Below are 16,647 nucleotides of genomic sequence, written 5' to 3' on the forward strand. Positions count from 1 at the left end.
AAATGTTGGCCAACTGAAAGGTATGAACATGAAAAGTAAGAGCATGTACAGCACTCAATATTTAGTTGGGGCTCCTTTGGCCTGGATTACTGCAGCAATGCGGCGTGGCATGGAGTCGATCAGTCTGTGGCACTGCTCACGTGTTATGAGAGCCCATGTTGCTCTGATAGTGGCCTTCAGCTCTTCTGAATTGTAGAGTCTGGCGTATTGCATCTTCCTCTTCACAATACCCCATAGATTTTCTATGGGGTTAAGGTCAGGCGAGTTTGCTGGCCAATCAAGAACAGGGATACATGGTCCTTAAACCAGGTACTGGTAGTTTTGGCACTTTGTGCAGGTGCCAGGTCATGTTGGAAAATGAAATCTGCATTTCCATAAAGTTTGTCAGCAGCAGGAAGCATGAAGTGCTCTAAAACTTACTGGTAGACGGCTGCGTTGACCTTGGACCTCAGAAAACACAATGGACCAACACCAGCAGATGACATGGCACCCCAAACCCACTGACTGTGGAAACTTTACACTGGACCTCAAGCAACATGGATTCTGTGCCTCTCCTCTCTTCCTCCAGACTCTGGGACCTTGATTTCCAAAGGAAATGCAAAATTTACTTTCATCAGAGAACATAACTTTGGACCACTCAGCAGCAGTTTTGTCTTTAGCCCAGGGAAGACGCTTCTGACGCGGTCTCTTGTTCAAGAGTGGCTTGACAAAAGGAATGCGACAGCTGAAACTCATCTCTTGCATACGTCTGTGTGTGGTGGTTCTTGAAGCACTGACTCCAGCTGCTGTCCACTCTTTGTGAATCTCCCCCACAGTTTTGAATGGGTTTTGTTTCACAATCCTCTCCAGGGTTCGGTTATCCCTATTGCTTGTACACTTTTTTCTACCACATCTTGTCCTTCCCTTCGCTCTCTATTAATGTGCTTGGACACAGAGCTCTGTGAACAGCCAGCCTCTTTAGCAATGACCTCTTGTGTCTTGCCCTCCTTGTGCAAGGCGTCAATGGTCGTCTTTTGGACAACTGTCAAGTCAGCAGTCTTCCCCATGATTGTGTAGCCTACAGAACTAGACTCAGAGACCATTTAAAGGCTTTTGCAGGTGTTTTGAGTTAATTAGCTGATTAGAGTGTGGCACCAGTTTTCTTCAATATTGAACCTTTTCACAATATTCAAATTTTCCGCGTTACTGAATTTGGGACTTTCATTAGTTGTCAGTTATAATCATCAAAATTAAAAGAAATAAACATTTGAAATACATCAGTCTGTATGTAATGAATGAATCTAATATACAAGTTTCACTTTTTGAATGGAATTACTGAAATAAATCAACTTTGTCATGATATTCTAATTTTATGACAGGCACCTGTAGATTATTAATCCTTGCCATATCATTAATGGCATTGACTCACTATTATGTATCAGAATAGTCCCGGATCAGCTTTTTAAATTCCTTTTCTGCTTTTTCCTTGCTAGCAAAGACATAGATTTGACCCTGCAATTCCACTTTAAGTTTGGCCAGATACAAGAGGCTGTATTTGACATTGGCTTGCCGTAACCGCTGTTTAATGTTGTAGAAGGCTGCACGTTTAGTAGCTGTTGCTGGAGAGAAGTCAGGGAAGATACGAATGTGGTTATTTTCATATATAATCTCTTGCTTGTATCTGAGGAGTGCCATCACCTCTAGCTTAAATGATAATCTTTCAAAGCGAATAATAAAAGATCTAGGTCTAGTGGTATTTGATCCGTGTACGCGATAAGCCACTGCTATCTCAGAATCTGCTTTAAAGTCCTCCCCAATTATTTTAGAAAAATGTTCAGCTGCGAATTTCACAGGGTTTGGACTTTCTCGATTCTCAGGCAGACCTTCAATTCTGACATTATTCCTTCTGCTTCCATCTTCCAAAGCAGCTAGTCTGTCTCTGAGTTTTTTGCATTTGGAGCTGACATTTACTGCTTTTTCTTCAGCACTGGCAGCTAAATTTTCGGTTGTTTCAATCCAAGTCGTGAATGTCTCCTTCACATCCTCCAGTTGATCAGCAAACATGCTCAGTTTAACCGAGTTTTCCTGAATGTGCTCTTCAATTTTTCCCAGTATATCTTTAAAGACTTTATTATCCTGCTGTTGCATCTGTCGCAGCTCTTGTTGTAGCTCCTGTCGTAGCCTTTCATTTGCCTTTACCCATGCCTTCTCATTTGCCTTCTCGCTTTTCTTTATCTCTTGTATGAGCTCAGTGAACATCACCTTCAGTTCAGACAGTTCAATTGTGCTTTCTTGCACCATAGGTGAAGCGGCAGGCTCTATTGTAGCCGGTGTCCACGGCTCGTGTGGAGTAATTGAAACCGCGGACTGCAAGGCCTTTTCCAGTTTCAGGTGATCTTCTCCAATCGGCAAGCTATCGAGACCTGCTTCACTCACGATCGTACATTCACTCCCCTTTTCGCTCTCATCCAGCGACGATGTAGCGGACTATGGTCCCGAGGAGTCTGTACTTTCGCCCATCTGATTCAGGTCTGTCTCTGAAAGGCTGTATCTTGAACTAGGGCTTGCTGATCTTAGCTTGGAGGCAGCTTTAGTTTTCGGTTCTTTCGGACCCCCTTTCTTATTGGCCATGTTTATATATGCTTACATATACTGTAGCAGGGCCCTCGGGTTGAAAAAATACAGGATATCTCAAGATAATAAGCAGATAATATGAAAAATAATACCACTGCTAGCGGAGCTCCACTTCAGACGTCCATCTCTCGCAACGGACGAGACCTGGAAGCTGTCCATTTTCTAAGTAAGATATGTATGCCACAACCTCAGTCACAAAATGCCCTTTGAGTCAAATAACTCTCTGACAGTAAGTTTTTTTAAGAAGTTAATGATGCAAATATGAATCTTACAAAAAAAAAAAATAGAAACCAAACAGAATGATTCTTTGACAAAGCAAATTTTAAAAACATGTTGTTACAAAAACAGCTTTAACGAATTTGTTTAAATTAAAAATATCCTGAACTGCTGTGGAGTCACAAATTAAACAGTACAGATATAATGTTTGAAATTGTATTGTTAGTAATGATTTAAGCAGTATTTTTCAGTTACAAGCGAAAAAATGGAAGAGAATAAAATGAGAATGTGCACACAGTAAGAAAAATCATGTCATCCAAGACGATATCATCCTTTATAAACCCTATGCTAAAATCCCCCTACAATATTGTTACATTGGGAGAACCCCCAGGTCTATCACACATTAAATTTAAGCCTTGCATTGTAATTTGTTACTTTGTTACTAAATGAACTTGGCAGCAACCAGCGTCAAAGCAGTGCTACTGTATCTTTGTGGTCTCCCTTTTTCCAGATTCACATCAGTGACTCAGGATTTATCAAATATTTCGAAATTGTACATAGTTTACAAATTTAAGACACCTGTTTTTAATCATTCTGTAAAAATATAATGGTGCATGCCATGGCCACTATTCCAAATATCATAGCTGCTTTAGCCGTGTTACTCTCAGTGCACCACTCTTAAAGAGTATTTTCACCCACTGTATCTGTGCCCTGGAGGACATTAATAGCACATGCTGGCTCAGGAAGGGCAGCTCGAGGCTCAGAAACAGTTTCATCCTAACAGCTATAAATGCACTCAATCAGTCCATCAAGTGCTCCCAGTAGAACAGTTTGTACTTACAATTACTTCACTGAAAACTTGCACTACAAGTGTAATATTGCACAATCAGAGCCATTTTATTAACCATTTCCAATATCTGCACTATATGTACATGTACAGGTATAGTGTAATTATGATTTTATACTATATATTTTTCATTTTTTTATTTTATTATTATTTTTTTATATCATTTTATATGAAAAAAGTTTATGAAGGATTTAAATATTGAATCTCTTTGTACCATACAATGACAAAAAAGGAATTTCATTCAAACTAAATAGAAGAGAGCGTGTATTTACAGATGATGATGAATGGCTTCTAAGCTGATTTAGATTTCCAAGAGCTATCCTCTTGGCGTTGCGTGTTGTTACAATACTAGGATGTATACTTGATGTCATTTTTATCATTAAATGCATTAAAGTATGAATATTACATTTACCGTACATTAATTGTTAACTTCATTTAAATAATGTATACCGTTAATAATTCACAGTGGCACAACGGTACTGATGAGCTGGTGTCCCATGCAGTGATTGTTCCTGCCTCATGCTGTATGCTTGCTGGGATTGGCGTGACCCTGGATGGATAAATGGTTGGAATAATTAAACATGTATTAAGATTTTTCAATGTTCAATAAAAGTTTTTAAAGAACTGGCATTTACCACCATGTCCCCATATTTAATACATGTTTTAATGCATTTCATCATGAAAATGATATCAAGTACACAGCTCAGTATTCTAAAATGTTCAGAGAGCTGTAATATCATGAATGTAATGCATTCTGTGTGGCGATCAGTGTCTATGCGCTCCTGTCTGTAAAAGAGAAAGCCCATTTAAGAAGGTGGTAGTGGTTTATGTGCATTAACACTAGAATTAACAGAGCCTATGAAAAAACTCGTAAATCCCGCCCACCTTAAATCCATTCGCACCTCTCCGCCAGAGTCTTTTGTCCTATAAATGTGCTGATAAAGACAAGCTGCAAGTAGCCTACTATTCAATCCCCCCACCACCTTAGAACATGCACAAAGTTCTCCCAGCTCATGCCTTGATTGATTATCTGGGAGTGAAGTGCTTGAGTTTTAGAGTGGAAATAATAGATCGTTATTTGGAATACATGCATTTCATGTGTGTTCCGTTTCTACAATAATCTGTGTAAACACATTTTTAAAACAGAAACGTTTTTCATACTTTAGTAGTACATGACAAAACATGAACTGAACTCTCTGTACTATTCTTTCCTCTGCATGTCCTGGAGTAAAAAAGAAACGGCATACACCAACATGTGGGGACTGGCAAGATCGTGGAAAAAAAAAACACAAGATGTTATGCGAATTAATATGAATAATGTTGCATCTGTGCCACGATGTTTTCCGAAATGTACTATACAGGTCATAAAATGAATAATTCCAAATATCATACGTACCTATGTCTCTGGGTTTTTTTTTTTTTTTTGACATTATAGACCATATGGCGCATACTAATTCAGCGTGAGCAGGAACACTCAATAAAACCGAATAAAAAAAAATCAACTGACGGTGAGATACAAAGAAGGCAGATTTGCCAGCGTTTGTGTGTCAGCTTTTATCCCACCAGATCAGAGAATGTCCAGTTACATTGCCTCAAAACACCACTCACATCTACAGTTATTCCCAGTTTCAGATAAAAAGTAACAGCGTCAGATCCATGGGGCAGTAGTATGTATCGTGATCATGACTGAGAGAATAAAAGTGAAAAAAAAAAAAAGGTAACTTTTACAAGTCCTATAAATGTACACTGTCTGTTACAGACGCAAACCAAGTGTATGTGTGTACCATATAATATTAACAATAAGAGCAGCTCACTACTGAAAATGCCAAATATAGGAGTGAGTCAGGATCGAACCGGGACTCTTGATTACAAGTCAGCAAATCTTACCACTACGCCATGGAAGCGGTTTTCTTTTCCTTGAACCTTTTGTGAAAGTGTTTATTTGATCTTTGGACTTCATACATTATATAGTTTATGTCTACAAGTTGTCATTTACTACTAAAATATGAAAAACATTTGTTTTAAAAATGTGTTTACACAGATTATTGTAGAAACGGAACACACATGAAATGCACGTGTTCCAAATAATGATCTATTATTTCCACTCCAAAACTTCAGCACTTCACTCCCGGATAATCAATCAAGGCATGAGCTGAGAGAACTTTGTGCACGTTCTAATAGGCTGCTTGTCATTATCAGCACATTTACAGGACAAAAGACACTGGCGGAGAGGTGCGAACTGATTTAAGGGAGGCCAGATCTATGAGGTTTTTTTTCGTAGGCTCTGGTAATTATAGTGTTAAACACAAAGAATATGAAGCATTTAACGTGTTACTTTAGTTAGGACAGGATTCAAGAAACTCTAGTAAATTAAACATTGATTTTAGGATGAAGTTTACGACATTCTACTTTAATGACAAAATAAACTACAAGACTAAACTGGAAAGTACAAGATTAAAGCCAACATTTCGATTTTTTTTTTCTTCACTGTGTCCCTATTTTTTTTTCCTATTCTCTGTGCCCTAACAGTCTTCACCATAAGAAAGTGACTGATGTTACACAGAGTTAAACAGTGTCATTGTTACAGCCTAATTATTTTAATAATAAATACTATGGGGCTTTGCCCCCTGCTCGCTTATTTGAATATGTGGACTATAGAGCAGCACACCACCATCTTATCCAGGCAGTGCCAACAGCCCTTAAGCTGTCCTATAGTACATTCTACCACTAGTATCCTTATAATGTCACTCTTGTTCAGTAAGTGAGTTGGCGAGTGAGGTGAGAAGCCATGTCTTCTGTGGGTAGCCACTGTCACCTAAGTAATTGTGTTAAATGGTTACATCATAAAGATAAAATTTTGACCAAAGGGGTAATATTAAATATCTTATCTTACCAAGAAGCAAGCAATCACACACACAACACCATTTTCAAGTTTGCTCTCAACACAACTATTTCTCAGAATGAACGAAACATGAGTTGAGCCAGGCCATCTCACCACAACATTAATGAGATGCATTTGTGCATCACACATAATTTGTACATTAATAGAGTGGAAATGCTTCCAATTTACATAAGTAAATTCATTCTGTGAAGATGCCTTTAGAGCAATGTGCATGCAGTCAACCAAATTGATTACATTTGGAGAACTGGACATTGTTGCAGTTTGCGCTTTGAAGTTTGCCTGTTCAACCACAGTGCAATTAAATCTTATATATCTGGATGACAAGTGGATAATACACTCCTGGCTGAAAAATACCGAATTGGTCAGCCAGTTCACGTTGTAAAACACCTATGGCTAAAAACCCAAAGGTGGACAGAACTTGCAAAGGAACAGGTAGAAACAATTCAAACTCTGCCTTTCTAAAGCCAGCCCCAGTTCAACACACAGCTCCTAGAAATCCAAATCAACTTAGAAGCTAGCCATCATTATGGGGGCAAGAAATCACTATGATCTCTAAATACGCGCTCTCTTCTATTTCTTCTATTTGCGATGTCTTCTAACAGTGCTAAAGCAGCCATGGTATTTGGAGTAGTTTGGCGATTCTGTGCACCATTAAAGAATGATTACAAACAAGTGCCTTAAATTTGTAAATGATATGCTGTTAATTCCAGTGTTTTTGATAAAGCCCACATCTTAGATGCAAATCTAAAAAAGAAAGGGAAATGACACAGAAAGAGTAGCACTGCTTTGAAGCTGGGTGCAGCCAGTTTCAAAAACAGAGTAAAAATGTGTGTACGCATGGTGTGAGGCTGTTGTGAGAATGTAAGGAGTGTTATGCAAAGTTCACTTTTATACATCTAGATGTGAGCATGAAAATGGGTTCATGCAACATTTTTGTGCATACGCTGCGCTTATACATGAGGCCCCTGGTGATGTCCTTGAAGCGCAGATTTCAAGAAGTCATTGCTTGCAAGGCATATGCAATAAACTACTAAATGCAACTGCATTATTATACCTACCATTGCTATGTCCCAAAATGAAATGGGGTACTATGTAGAAAAAGTGTTGTCATTTCTACATGGTGTGACCAAAATGTATGCAAATACCCTTAAATTAATGTCTACAATGTGCTCTTTAGTCATGTCTGATTATTTGATTTATAATATAAAACTGGGGAGCAGAGGGGAAAATCACGGAAAAAATGTGTTCTGTCCCAAACATTATGGATTGGTTGTAGCTTTTTCAGAAAATGTCATTCTTATATATTACTGTAAAATGTTAACAACACACCAAAACAGTCTATACATACAAAGTGCTATGCCATCCAAAACAACAAAAAACTTTTTGGCATTTTGAGTAACAATTTTAAGTGTAGGAGTCAAGAAGACAACAACCCTTCCATCCTTCTCCTCACTCATAATAGTCATCCCATTTACAATTAAGGACAAATCTTTCATTCTTAGCAGCGTCAGCACTGTCTATAAACCAAACACCAAAGTCTCACTTGAAGCTTTCAATGTGCAGAAAAGAAGCAAATAAAATATTTTTGTTCCCATCAAAAGATATGTGAATAGAAAAGATTCAAAATGGATCCAGAAAAACAAATCACAGTGTAAATAATACATCCATAAGAGATACGAGAGAGAGAGAGAGAGAGAGAGAGAGAGAAAGAGAGAGGTTGGGAGCATTACAAACTTTTCTTTATAAGTTCTCAAATATTATGAATGCAAACAATAATGATAAAACTTTTTAACCGTATGTTTAAACCAGTTTCAACTATGTGCTGAGTCATTCAGACAACAATTAAATCACACTAAAATGCATCATTTCGTATGTCACTAATAATAATATTCAATGTAATAATAATCAAGAGATATGTATTGTTAGATCCATTGTGTATAAATTACAGATACAGATTTTTAAATTGGATGCATAATAGTACATGTGTAATGGTCAGTAGTTATATATTAATCTGTATGGAGAGACTGTAGGCACAAAGGGATGTATTTAAAGTCCCTTCAATTTTGCTGAAAACCAGCACAGATTGTAACTAAATTGAAAATATTAAGACATTCATTCCAAAATACATTAAAATACACATAGAGTAACTATGTAAAGACATTGCATATCCTGAAAGTAGTTGGCTGTACAGCCATAAGAGATTTTTTTTCATTACAAAAAAAATAAAATGTAAAAGAATTGCCATTCTGATCAAAAAAATACAAACTTGGGAAAACTTCTACTGGTTCAACAATTAATTTCTCTTATCTTGCTTTTCCTAATTCAGGACTTGGTGGAGCAGTTTATTCGAGTAAGAAATGCACATGGCAACTACCAGCACTGAATAAACAAATCACTCCATTTCTAGGATTAACTTCAGAACAATGCAATATTTAAAATAAAAAAATTCTAATCTGCAGTATCAAATGTGACCTTTTAAATAGATAACCAATAGATCCTTAACAAAAAAGTGTCATTGATACATAATGTGGATTTGTATATGAACTGGATCGATTTGAGGAGTTAACTTATGATAATGACAACTCTGCTATCATTTAATTAGTCATCAAAAAAAGACCATACCAACAATTTATTTATACATTTATAAGAGATACCAGCATTTTTGAAAACTTACAGTCTATTAAGCTTTTGCACTTTCCTATGTCTCAGCCTTTTTACCAACTGGTAAAAGGATGCCAATTTGATGTTGTAAAATATTTTAACTGCCAATTTATAAACCATACTACCAGAAAAAAGAAAAAAAAAAAAAAACTCTTGTCAGTACTAAAATAATTATGGCAAGATTAGAAGTTGCTGTAATGGTACAGGCATGAGCTGGTGCAGCTGAAGAACAAATGGAAATGAACAAATGAGTCAACGGTAATAATCCTTTACGCTACAGTGTGGTGAAAATGTGTGGAAATAACACAGTGCTACAATAAGCAAAATCTCTCTACAGCTCCAAATATACAAAGCCTAACCATATACAGACTATACCTCAAAGTGTTTAACAAGATGTCAAAAAATAGTTACAAGAAAAAAAATTAAATTATGTAAGAATAATAATGAATAAGTAAAACAAAAGATACAACCTTACATAACACAAACATAATTGTTAGAAAAGTACAGGTAGAGTCCTTATATGTAATATTGTATTCTAAGTCTCTAAAGAGGAGTTTGATGATATGGTCAGATGGCAAGAAGGACAGAAAAAACAAAAAAAAAAGATTTATCAGTTATCCAGTTATATCTGTAAAATAAGAAGTAGTATCATACCTTAAAAATGCATTTCTGTTTCTGGAACTAACATGTTATCTTTACTAGTTTACATTTGGTTGACAGCACGGCAGATGGCACATTGAACATAACTATAGCTTGCTCCGACAGATCCAATTTCCTGGGTTCAAATCCCAATCCTGGCTGTTGTTCGCAAGTTCTTTGCAAGCTACTATCTACCATCTTTGGTAGATTTTCCTCTGGGTACTCCAGATCACAATTTCATGGGTGTGTGACCTGCTTTGCAACCAGTGCTACTGGTACTCATCAATTGATTAGGGAGTGTTATATTACATTTAGGTGTTAGGTTTTATTGAAGGTGACTTACAAGGCTCTAATTTTTATAGATGAGGCACAGACAGGTTCAGTGTGACGCCGTGGACAGCACTGGAGGGAACAGTGCCAGCAACCTTGGAATTTTTTAATTCCTCTGCAACTACAACAACGAAAGATAAAAAATTTACAAAAGCATCTTGTTTGCAAAAAGAAAATGCATTAAGAAACCCATAACAAAAAAAAAACGAATTGCATAATTTATTTTACTTTTTAGGTAAACTTATGACCGAAAAATGGAGAGCCAAAACAATTGCTGAATTCTTCGGGAAAAACGTCTTACAAGCAGTAGAGCTACAAAACCATCTGGTAACAACTTGTTTTAAGAGCATCATTCACATTCTTCAGCAAACAAATTAAAAAAAATGAAAAAGTACTTATATGTGTTAAAAATTCTTTCAATTCTGGTAGATTTTCACAAAACCTGTATTAAGACAACTGGCAGACAACAACTTATGCAGAAAGCTCAATAAATGAATGTACGCAAATAAACATACTCATGATCCTGCACTTAAACTAACTGCATCAAGGATGTGCGGTTACTGTTGTGGGTGTGCTCTCAAATGGACTGGTACTGGCACTCTTTCATAATTAGTTTTTGCCATGTACTGAATATTTCATAAACGCTCTACATCCCCACTACCGATAACGTTATTAAAATAATAATATGGACGGATGGTATTAGACGCATTTTGTACTGGTTTATTAAATTCCATAGACATCAAACATAAACTGCATAACAATATATAAATATCAGTCGTGGTATTTTAAAAACAAAAAAACAAAACAAAATACATACACTACACTCCAAACTTTGCGAACTTCCAGCTCCTCAAGTATACATTCTCGTCGCGCTCTTTGATATCCACGTTCCCACGTTTGACTCTACGTCATATCACGTAAGAAAGGCGGGTAAGACCGAGAGGAAGCTTTGTTTGGCCCCGCCCACTTACACGCGTGCGCGCCGCGTGTTTGGATTTTGTGTGCAGTTATACCAATGCATGTGTATACAACAAGTTATGTACTGTATATGTATTTGTATACATAGATCTATCTAGACGTGTAGGTAGTGTGAGTGTGTGATATGAATATGATCTAAATTCCGAAATTTATATTTTTCAATAGTTTATTTGGGCTGACAACTGCTGTAGATGTAATATAAGTACATATTTAAAAGTGAATCTCGCTCTAAATACTGTATGTTTTGACAAGGGAAATGATGCATCATTTTTTATAACATAAGACGAAGCGAGACGTGGTGGCTTTATAGGGGGGACTTTATCAATACCATAAAATAAATAACTGTAGAAAATAAGTCATACACTTGTACGGACAGTAGTAATATCGTACTTATTATAATAAATAATAAAGTAAAAAAAATAAGTGACTCGTTCAGCCTTTAAGTTTTTTCTTTGCCGCTGGTTATAATTCCTAATAAAAGTTGGTGTCTAAATCCCACCTATTTTTTTTTTCTTGTCTGGGTATGTCAATTATGGCACAGTGTGCCCCATGATTGGAGAGCGTGTTTAATGTGTGACTTCCGATAGGATGAAGCACATGTCAATCAAGGCATTTTTTTTGTCGCTTGTCTTCAGTGTGTCTACTTACAGCCTTACCCATATGAAGCCGCATAGTGTTGTTGCTACAGAGTAAATTATTACAAATAATTTATTTACATGTAATTTTAACCCTTGTTAATTAATCAGAAACACAGAATATTAACACCCTTATACGTCTGGTAAGCAGCTATTTCTGTCTTATTTATTTTGCTCATGGTGTTGTGTTTGGTATTGTTACTATATTATGGGCTTCTTAGCGTGCTGCACTGTAATAAGGAGATTCAGTGTTTCTGTTTAAGGCCTAATTAGAGCAGCATGTCATATACGTTTGTGATTTAAGGGAAGGTGCAAAAGTCTGGGTCAGTCATTAGTCTGTTGTGGATCAAAAGGCAATAATCGGTTTACCAGCCGCGTCATTAGTTATTGGCCATTTATTGAGGAACCGAGAAAGGTGGTTTCTTTAGACATGTGAAGGCCTGCAGGAATCTCCACTTAGCACTGTATTTGTATTCAATGTTAATGGCCGGAGCTTGTCGAAAACGCAGGCGTCACTTGTTTTCTTAGAGTTACCTTTAAGGATAGCGTCTGCTTTGTTTCCTTTGTGGACAAAGCTGTCGTTCTTCTCCAGAACACCTGTACTTTCCATAAGCTGTACCTCCTTTGGCTCAGGCCTGTCGAAGGCCACCTGGGTCTTGGGGTTTAAATCCATGTCACGTTATTTTTGTATCATTACATTTTAGGGTGTCTGGATTTCCATAATGTGAAGAATATTGAAAATGATATCACGTAAATGCTATGTGCACTAGCAAACTCTGACCTTATATCGTAGTGAAATTAAGATGTGCCTATCTTTGTTGTTTTTAAAATAGCCAGTAGAACGTTAACTTATGAAACTTTCTTCACGCATTATGTCATCAATTATTTTAAACAGTATGTTTTGTCTGTCTTTAATTTTTACACAGCATGTTGAGGGTATGTGGTGTCATTCATTTTTTCCCATTTTGTTTTGTTAGCCCCTTCTTGTTACAGTTGTGCTTAAAATAATTTGTGGCCTTTCAAGTAACAAGAAATGAAAAATGACTTTTTATAATTGATTTCATTAAAAAAGAAATTACCCGTCCAGATTCAAAAACTTGCATCAGCCTTTATGTGAATGCAAAGGCAGAGCTCTGTTCATATGTACATTTTGGGGTATAGGCACTACTACAGTTTTAAAGTTTATGGTGTCCAGGAATAATTTCTGTTGTGTTCCATATTCTAATTATCAGAAAGGAGATGTTAAAAAGTCATATTGCTCCGTTGTGACAATTTACTGAAATATATATAGTTTTTTGTAGGTAAAATATACAGTCTATATTTGTAACATGCTAAAGAGTATTACAGATATTTTTTTCTTGATTAGTATTTTGTATATGTTTTCACAGCCTAGCCCATTCAGCAGCATTACTATATATGAACCAAAAAAGATGAAACAAGAGAAAAGTAAATTAAGATGCGGAAATTTTTAAATTTTTCATGACTTAGATAAAATGTTTTTTTTGTGAATGGTTTGTATGTGTATATGTTTCTCTGTATGTTTACACATGTAAGTACATTTATAGTCTAATTTGATGTAAAGATTTTGGAGAGCCTTTCAATTATGGTAAGAAAGTGATTCATAAGACAATATGAAACGCTTTTTTTGCTTCTGCCTTTGGCTGTCTCTTGATCTCAATGCAAAACCTAATGGCAGCTGTGATCTACTGGAAATGCTAACAATACACTTTAGAGTGAGCTCATGCCGGTGTCTAAATTTAGTCAGCCATAGTTTCTCCCATATGTTATCAAATTACAACAAATGAAAACAACACACTTTGTAATGACCTGAAAGTTAGCAATATTCTTTCAGTAAGAGTCAACAAATTTCATGACTTTACTGACTTTAAAACTTGCAGATGGACAGTTTAGTATGCCTTATTATATTTTTTCTGTTTTTTCTGTCATTTCAGAGTTAAGTGAAATTATCTAATTCAGGCATTATGTTCATAATGATGAATAGGTTTGCATTGTTCAAGTGTAAACTAATTTTCTGAACTTCCATATCCCAATATAAGATTCTTGGGACAGGTGAGCAATCCCAGTTGCAAAATAAGACAGAATACTCTGTTCCTTAATTCACCAAATAATACAATAGATTGGTATGATCAAAAATACTTATCTGATACTCTGGTTACTTTTAATACCAAGTGGATATTTTCTAGATACTGTGTTATGCATGTGTTAATTGTCATGTTGAACAAACAGAATGCATTTTTTCAGAAACAGGAGAGAGTTAAAGAGCTGCTCACTTAATATATTTTTTAAATTGAAAGTGAGCGAGAACAAGGCACAAAACACACAATAAATGCTTAAATTCAGCCAAACTATAGTGTATAATCAGTTTATTATGTCAAAGGATGATTTCAAACAGCAACATTTTTGGTAGGGAAGATTTTGTACATTTTGAAAATCATCCAGAAGGACATGAATGCATTTTTTTTGGCTTGGAAATACTTTTTTATTAATTTAATCATAAGGTCATAGTGTTCTTTTTTAAATATGTAAAGATAGTTTTCAAGATTTCAGAATATTTGCTAAAATTTTAAGCAGCATTATGCTGTACACTATAATATTGCATAGCTGTTAAGAATTTTCTGGGGATGTTAGTATATTTTTTTTAAACATTATTGTTGTGATACAGTGCACCCGGAAAGTATTCACAGCGCCTCACTTTTTCCACATTTTGTTATGTTACAGCCTTATTCCAAAATGGATTAAATTCATTTTTTCCTCAGAATTCTACACGCAGCACCCCATAATGACAACGTGAAAAAAGTTTACTTGACGTTTTAGCAAATTTATTAAAAATAAAAAATTGAGAAAGCATATGTACATAAGTATTCACAGCCTTTGCCATGAAGCTCAGAATTGGGCTCAGGTGCATCCTGTTTCCCCTGATCATCCTTGAGATGTTTCTGCAGCGTAATTGGAGTCCACCTGTGGTAAATTCAGGTGATTGGGCATGATTTGGAAAGGCACACACCTGTCTATATAAGGTCCCACAGTTGACAGTTCTTGTCAGAGCACAAACCAAGCATGAAGTCAAAGGAATTGTCTCGAGGCACAAATCTGGAGAAGGTTACAGAAAAATTTCTGCTGCCTGAAGGCCCCAATGAGCACAGTGGCCTCCATCATCCATAAGTGGAAGAAGTTCGAAACCACCAGGACTCTTCCTAGAGCTGGCCAGCCATCTAAACTGACCAATCGGGGGAGAAGGGTTTTAGTCAGGGAGGTGACCAAGAACCCGATGGTCCTCTGTGGAGAGAGGAGAACCTTCCAGAAGGACAACCAACTCTGCAGCAATCCACCAATCAGGCCTGTATGGTAGAGTGGCCAGACGGAAGCCACTCTTTAGTAAAAGGCACATGGCAGCCCGCCTGGAGTTTGCCAAAAGACACCTGAAGGACTCTCAGACCATGAGAAACAAAATTCTCTGGTCTGATGAGACAAAGATTGAACTCTTTGGTGTGAATGCCAGGCGTCACGTTTGGAGAAAACTAAGCACCGCTCATCACCAGGCCAATACCATCCCTACAGTGAAGCATGGTGGTGGCAGCATCATGCTGTGGGGATGTTTTTCAGTGGCAGGAACTGGGAGACTAGTCAGGATAAAGGGAAAGATGAGTGCAGCAATGTACAGAGACATCCTGGATGAAAGCCTGCTCCAGAGCGCTCTTGACCTCAGATTGGGGCGACGGTTCATCTTTCAGCAGGACAACAACCCTAAGCACACAGCCAAGATATCAAAGGAGTGGCTTCAGGACAACTCTGTGAATGTCCTTGAGTGGCCCAGCCAGAGCCCAGACTTAAATCCGATTGAACATCTCTGGAGAGATCATAAAATGGCTGTGCACCGACGCTTCCCATCCAACTTGATGGAGCTTGAGAGGTGCTGCAAAGAGGAATGGGCGAAACTGGCCAAGGATGGGTGTGCCAAGCTTGTGGCATCATATTCAAAAAGACTTGAGGCTGTAATTGCTGCCAAAGGTGCATCGACAAAGTATTGAGCAAAGGCTCTGAATAATTATGTACATGTGATTTCTCAGTTTTTTTATTTTTAGTAAATTTGCAAAGACCTCAAGTAAACTTTTTTCATGTTGTCGTTATGGGGTGTTGTGTGTAAAATTATGAGGAAAAAAAAGAATTTATTCCATTTTGGAATAAGGCTGTAACATAACAAAACGTGGAATAAGTGATGCGCTGTGAATACTTTCTGGATGCACTATAGATCAAGATGTTCCTCCACGCAGCATGCTTAGCTAGTAAGCCTCGCTTAAATGGGTAAGCAAGGCTTGTTTCAGTCAGATTTGGTTCCACCAAAAAGGATTAGGACAAGTCAAGCTTGGTAACTAAGGCAACTAAGGACCATAACTTAGACTCTTCTTTGTATCAGCTAAAGCTGAAGCTTAGCGGAGTGTTGTGGATTGAGAGTTCATGAAATCCTCTTTCAATGAGAAATAAAAACTCAGCAAAAAGTTCAGATTGTTTCAGCATTTCAAACATTGCTGAACTCTTAGCTACACTATCATTTAAATTAATTTGATGTGTTTGTTACAAAATGGTAAAGCATTAATAGCTGTACTGTTTATTGAAAATAAGAATAACTGTCATATCACATGTAAATTATTACTCCATTATTTTATTGTCCTTATTTGTCAGCGAAAGACAAAATGAAAAGTCATGTTTCATAATGTTAAATTGTGAGTTTTGAAAAGTAGGAATTCTGAGTTAGCAAAGGCCTAACAAAATTTGTCAGAGATATTCAAAGTAATGCAATGTACAAG

At 36.8% G+C, this 16,647-nt stretch overlaps 2 protein-coding genes across 13 annotated transcripts in view; one reads left to right on the forward strand and one right to left on the reverse strand.

Annotated features, from left to right (window-relative positions):
- The window catches only part of zranb3 (zinc finger, RAN-binding domain containing 3), a 356,241-nt gene extending 343,818 nt beyond the window's left edge, over positions 1 to 12,423 (reverse strand). Inside the window, exon 1 of one of the 2 annotated variants that reach the window (XM_039757317.1) lies at positions 12,356 to 12,423. The gene's annotated coding sequence lies outside the window, so the exon portion shown is untranslated. Of the gene's footprint in view, positions 1 to 11,025; positions 11,110 to 12,355 lie in introns of those variants that run through there. The other variant, XM_039757315.1, reaches the window with a different exon arrangement.
- The window catches only part of LOC120531691 (R3H domain-containing protein 1), a 244,756-nt gene continuing 239,931 nt past the window's right edge, over positions 11,823 to 16,647 (forward strand). For 9 of the 11 annotated variants that reach the window (XM_039757318.1, XM_039757320.1, XM_039757324.1 and 6 more), the window contains exon 1: positions 11,825 to 11,964. The gene's annotated coding sequence lies outside the window, so the exon portion shown is untranslated. Of the gene's footprint in view, positions 11,965 to 16,647 lie in introns of all 11 variants that reach the window. The other 2 variants (XR_005634140.1, XM_039757328.1) reach the window with 2 other exon arrangements.

Source organism: Polypterus senegalus, chromosome 6 (genome assembly GCF_016835505.1).
Source record: "Polypterus senegalus isolate Bchr_013 chromosome 6, ASM1683550v1, whole genome shotgun sequence".
NCBI lineage: Eukaryota > Metazoa > Chordata > Cladistia > Polypteriformes > Polypteridae > Polypterus > Polypterus senegalus.